Consider the following 6039-nt stretch of genomic DNA (forward strand, 5'->3'; position numbering starts at 1 on the left):
TGCTGTTCACACCCAGGGATTCTGATGGCTATGTTGCCTATGTTAAAATAAGTATTTTCTTTCCTTTTTTTAAGTGAGATTTTTTTTAAAATAAAGTTGGATTCTGAATAAAGTTTGCAAGCCAAGCCCCCTGTGCCTATGCTTTGTGGATCTGCAGTATAAGTTCTGCACTCAGAAGCTGAGTTGCCTTGGCAAGCACCCAGTATCAAATAGCCTTGGTGATAGAAGGATGATCTGAAAAAAGAAATCCATGACTGTTGGGAAGCTGGCAGAAAGGCTGTTCCACCAGCCATTCCAAAAATCTTAAAATGTTGGCAGTGTGATGCTGTGGCCGAAATGGTCACTGCAGTGAGTAAGGATCAACAAGAGAGTCAGGGGTATGTGCTGAAATGACACAGATTTTACTTCTCTATCCATATATATATCACACACTATGAGTCACAATCCACTTCTTGAACAAGCTCCATTTATATGAGTGGGGCATCCATCCTCATACATGAAAACACCTTATTTAGGCTGCAATTTTTATGCACACTTCTCTGAAACCAAGCCCCACTGACCTCCATAGGTCTTACTTCTGAGTAAGATATGGATAGGATTGCACTGCTAGGTTTGTGCAGGGGAAAAAAACACCATAAACTGGATAGTGTGCACAGTAACTTACAAACCAATATTTAGGCTTGACTCATCCATCAATTATTATTATTATTATTATTATTATTATTATTATTATTATTATTAAAAGCTAAACTCTCTGCCCAGTTGAACTACTCCCATGCACATATTTTCCCCAACAACTTCCTCATTTTCCACCTTGTCCACTAGGCTTTGATTATGGAACAACTGCCCTAGTATATCAGCCATCCATTTCGTAGTGCAGACATATCTTTATCATTAAGGACTACAGAAAAGCGGTCATTGTGAGAAGGGGAAGGTCCATGCATTGCCCAGGAACAAGCTTTCTGTTCAACCAGACTGTTGGCCCATCTTAAGCCCAGTATTGTCTAGACTGACTGTCAGCTGTTTTCCAGCATTTCAGATAGGGAATCTTTTCCATCCTTTCCTGGAGATGCCTGGGATTGAACCTGAGACCTTTGGCATGCAACGCAAGTGCTCTGCCAATGAGCTGTGGCTCTTCCTCACTGCAGGTGTCTTTTTGTGTTATGGTGTGTTATATAACACACTGCACTCTCCTTGGGATCCCTGTCAGTGAAGGTGAAATAATCCTATGTCAGGAACGGGTAACAGTTTTTATCTCCACTACAATAGTGTCCCTTAGTGCTTTGATTTCCCCACAGGAGTGAACCTACTATTCTATGAGTATTACTTTATTTGATATAAGTTGCTTATTTTAAAGGTGTGTTTTATTATCATATTTTTGTATTGGATTAGAGTGCTATAAGGTGTACATTTTTTATTCTTGAGTTTGTAAACCGCCTTGGGTATTGTAAAATAGAAAGATGGTATACAAATTAAAGGGACGCGGGTGGCGCTGTGGGTTAAACCACAGAGCCTAGGACTTGCTGATCAGAAGGTCGGCGGTTCGAATCCCCGCAACGGGGTGAGCTCCCATTGCTCGGTCCCAGCTCCTGCCAACCTAGCAGTTCGAAAGCACATCAAAGTACAAGTAGATAAATAGGTACCCCTCCTGTGGGAAGGTAAACGGTGTTACCGTGCGTTGCTCTGGTTTGACAGAAGTGGCTTAGTCACGCTGGCCACATGACCCGGAAGCTGTATGCCAGCTCCCTCGGCCAATAAAGTGAGATGAGCGCCGCAACCCCAGAGTCGGTCACGACTGGACCTAATGGTCAAGGGTCCCTTTACCTTTATACAAATTAAAAGTGATGGTGATGATGATGATGAACCTGTGAGAGGGTAAAGTTGGGTGCATTTGGGGATTTTGTTGGACTGGCTGAAATCTGCTTGCAACCACTGATGACTCTTTTGCCTGATGCAAAGAGGCACTCATTGCCTTCTCCCCATAACTATGGTGGAATCTACACCCCCCAAAAAAAGTTCTGAAAATGCTTTTTAAAAAAGCATTTTAAAGAATACATTGAATTTTCCATAAGGCTTACCATGGCCATCTAGTGTCACATTGTATATTGCACTTAAAACACACTTAAAAACGTTTTATTTGAAGCTGTATAGCTGAGTCCTATGTTCCAGATTGTAGCCCATTTGCTACAAAGGGCAACAGAAACCACCAAGCCATGCTTTGGTGTCTTGGTGAAGCTCACGTTCCCCTTTGTAGGTTCCATGAGAACACTCTGGCATGGGTCTCTGCTTACAAGAACAAAGCAATGATGAAACTAATTTGGAAAATAAATATGAAAAAGTAACAAGAGTTAAGCTGATACAGCTATGATGCCAGGGATCGTTTCTGCTTGAACAAGTGACCGAGATGACGTGAGCAAAATTCCACGTTTAACAGAGTAGCACATTTACTCAGAAGTCCTAATGTGTTCTCCCAGGCTACTTTTTAGCCAAATGTGCATCAAATTGCAACCTAATGGAATTGGCTGTATTGGGTGGTATATGTGCGATTTCAAAAAGTATCTTCAAAAAGTATCTTCAGTATCTGGTAGGTTTTTCCAAACTGCTCAATGTAATTCATTTCTTGGTATACCGCTCCCCCTCCTGGCATACCACTGATAAAACAGGAAAATAGGATAGAAAAATTCTGATAGAAAGACAGGAAGGTCTACGCAAGGATAATGCGTGGCAAACTAGGAGCTGCATCACATAAGATGGGGAGCATCTTCATAATGGGCATCCTGTTTAGGAATCTTACGCCTCATTCTCCTTATGTTTGGTTTCCATAATCCAATTTATGCCTCATGCACTTTTGGGCGCCTGTTGAAGACCTTCCTCTTTCAAAAAGCCCTTTAAGTGGAAATATTTGTCCAAGTCCGTATCTGTACTGGATTTTCCATGTGTTTTTCCATGTGAAATTGCTTTCATATATGGAATTGTTCTCAAGCATCTTTTACGTGTGGATTTATTTTTGATTGCTTTTGGGTTGATGTTTTTGATAATTGTTTTTGATGTGCTGGATCGTTTTAAAATGTGCATTCTTTTGTTATTATTGGATGGTGGGTGGTTAGGGAGAAAATACAGAACAAGTGTTCTGTACAGCACTAAAGTGAAATAGTCTGTGACAAGATTGCATTCTACCACAAATAATAAAGTATTGCAGGAAAACAGTGAGGCCTGGTGCTGATAGAGGAGCAACAGCTCTGTTAGTTTCAAGTATATTTATGGGTTTGCCAGTATATATATATATATATATATATATATATATATATATATATGTAATAATCCCATAGAGGCGACTGTCCTGAGTGCACTGATAATTGAAATCTGATCTGAGCACTCTTTGGACCACAGTAACAGTATTACTTCCAGTCACCCAAATCTAGGAAACTGTTGAAATGATTGAAATAGCAAACTATCAGAGTTGTGAACTGAACAATAGCAAAGAATGCAGAGACTGTAATGAGGGCAAAAATCTCAAGACATCTGGGACATCTTTGACATTTTTTATAATTGGAGTATATAATTGGTATTATTATTATTGTAATTTGGAATGATTTGATTGGATTTGTCATTAATTGGAGGATTTTATTGAAAAAGAATAAAAATTATTTACAAAAAAAGAAAGAAAAAGAAATAGCAAACGCTGAACAGCGATAGAAGGTACCTAGATGAAGAGTATCACCAAAACCTGACCCTGAATGCATGTTAATCACTTGAAGACTGCATGTGTGAATGGCCTGCCATGGCTTTAACAGAACTTTAATGTCTCCCCGCATCAGCTCAAAGGCCATGCTGAAACAGGGAACCGTTCCACCCAATTGGTGCCAGTCACAAAACGTTCAGGGGGAAAGGACCGACATGGGTGGAACAGGTCTTTAGCCTCTATTTTATTTTGCCATGCAATTTTCAAAGGAAAACACCAAATCCCAGTTTGGGGTGTGTGACAGGCGACCAGGAGGGCTTAGGATCCTTTGGATCACAGCCACTTCATGACACCCCCACCCCCACATGTCCCCCTTTTGGCAATTCTGCCATCAAAGATCTAATGTTGTTTGGGTCAGGCTTTTGGAGGAGCTAATGGAGTCAGAAAAGTAGGTTCCAACACTGGATCTCCTCCTCTGATGTCAATGGGATAAACCCAATCTATTCTGCGGCCTCTGAGATGCTAGAGACCACCGGATTGCACTTTAAATATGAAAATGGCAAAGTGCCTCTGGGGGTCCAGGCCTTGATGAGGAATTGAGCTGCTGCTGCTGCTGCTCTCTGCCAGCTCAGTCACTCTCACCCCATGATGCCCGTGACTCTGTTTCTTATGGAAATTGCTCGCTGTTCCTCCTTTTTCCAAAAAAGCTGTAGTCCCTGATCCTCCTGAGGCTGAGACTTGTCTTGAGTCAAGACGCACACAAGATCAGCAGGCTGCCTTGTCGAGAACAAAACAGGCAGCCAGATGACTCACAGCCCAGAAAAGCAAAGGAAAGAGGAAGAGGTGGCTTGCTCTTGAGTCACAGAACCTTTTGCAACATAACTGTCTCCTGCTCCCCCATAAAGATATGTATGCCACCCAGGGGTGCCTTGTTCTTCCCGCCTGTTGTGATGGTTCTTTTGCTCCCTATAGAAATGTCGTCCCGCTGTCCCCGGTTTTAGTTTTTTGTTTTTTGCAGCATCTGACTGTTTCGCAGTTAAGTGTGAAACGTGCTGTTCTAATCCGGGGAGTTAGAGCTCCATCTAGTGGACATAGAAGAAGTGGCCAGAATAAGGTTTTGCAAAAAAAAAAAACCCCAATCCAAGTTTTCCTCTGAAGGGCAAACAGCAGCTCCAAGAGGCAATTTAGACGAGGGAAATAGCACCACCAGGGCTGGTGGTGAAGCCCCTGGTCTATAGCCGCACCCCACCTCCATAGGCCAGCTCTGGTTATCCCTTCCCTGTGGGGATATGGGGGCACGGATGGGTGTGATTTTCAGTCCAAATAGTTTAACTGGGATAAGTGAAGAGGGTAAATAGAGGAATGGGAGAGTCAAAGCCAACATGGATGAGAAAAGCTGTTTCTCTTTCTGTAATCAACAGGGAGGTAAAGGTAAAGGTAAAGGGACCCCTGACCATTAGGTCCAGTCGCGACTGACTCTGGGTTGCGGCGCTCATCTCGCTTTATTGGCCAAGGGAGCCGGCATACAGCTTCCAGGTCATGTGGCCAGCATGACTAAGCCGCTTCTGGCAAACCAGAGCAGCGCACGGAAACGCTGTTTACCTTCCCACCGGAGCGGTACCTATTTGTCTACTTGCACTTTGACACGCTTTCGAACTGCTAGGTTGGCAGGAGCAGGGACCCAGCTCACCCTGTCGTGGCGATTCGAACCGCTGACCTTCTGATCGGCAAGTCTTAGGCTCTGTGGTTTAACCCACAGCACCACCCGCATCCCTAATCAACAGGGAAGCTAATAGTTCAGCTGCTGCATTTGAGCATTCCCCCCATACGTTTGCAAATGTAAAATAGTGAGATGTTTTGAAAAGCTACTTTAAGAGACTGTAAGGAGTGTCTAGGAGGGTAGTTTTTGAAATAACTTGTCTCCCACACCAAAAGCTGTCAAGGTACCGTTGACAGTCCTGCCCACCCCCACCCCCCATTTTCTGAAGGCCAAAGAAGTAAAGCCTTCCTTAGAAAATGAAAAGGAAGAAGGGAGCAGGGAGAGAAAGGTTTTCAAATGGCTGCCTTGTTATAGGTAACGGGTATATTAGGGACCACCTCCTCCTCCTTATTCACCAGAATCTCTATGATTATCCAGGAGGCAATTTTGCAATACATCCATTCATAGCATTCTTATGATTTTGAGAAAGTCAGTGTTGGGCAGGCTGCAGCATGGGGCTTAGATGTCCGGTGAAACCCAAGTTCAAATTCCCGCTCAACTATGAAAATCAGTGGTCTAAACCTCCACTCCAATCTCCAAATTCTTAAAAATGTGCTTGTTGGAGGCCAGGCCAATTCAAAATGTACCAGATGAACAA

The sequence above is a fragment of the Podarcis cretensis genome (assembly GCF_951804945.1).
Source record: "Podarcis cretensis genome assembly, chromosome: 7".
NCBI classification, from domain to species: Eukaryota; Metazoa; Chordata; class Lepidosauria; order Squamata; family Lacertidae; genus Podarcis; species Podarcis cretensis.